The sequence below is a fragment of the Etheostoma spectabile genome, chromosome 21, assembly GCF_008692095.1.
Source record: "Etheostoma spectabile isolate EspeVRDwgs_2016 chromosome 21, UIUC_Espe_1.0, whole genome shotgun sequence".
Lineage (NCBI taxonomy): Eukaryota > Metazoa > Chordata > Actinopteri > Perciformes > Percidae > Etheostoma > Etheostoma spectabile.
This window is the reverse complement of record NC_045753.1, coordinates 10,943,528-10,943,952: the sequence shown is the minus strand read 5'-3', so window position 1 is coordinate 10,943,952 and position 425 is coordinate 10,943,528.

Below are 425 nucleotides of genomic sequence, written 5' to 3'. Positions count from 1 at the left end.
GTGTGTGTGTGTGTGTGTGTGTGTGTGTGTGTGTGTGTGTGTGTGTAGCTGCAGATATATTGCGTCATCTACTTTTTGCACCATCAGGTGCGTTGTTGGCACAATACCGATAAATTGTAATTTTTGGTTGTGACGTTCAGGGGAGACGATGAGACGTTAAAGGGACATTAAAGGGACATTAAGACTCTCTGTTGGACAGACGTGAGGAACGTGATGGGATGTTTTATTTGGTGATCACAGATTTCAGAGGGTGGACTAACCGGGCAGCTTCCCCCGGACGTCTCTGTGCTCGGGGGTGGGGACACAGGTGGACAAAATAACAGGAACAGTTGACAATTTAATGCGACCAATCTCTGGCCTCCAAACACGTAGAACGAGCTTCACAGGGGGAGTGGTTGTTGCGGGGGGGAAGGAGGATTTAGGTG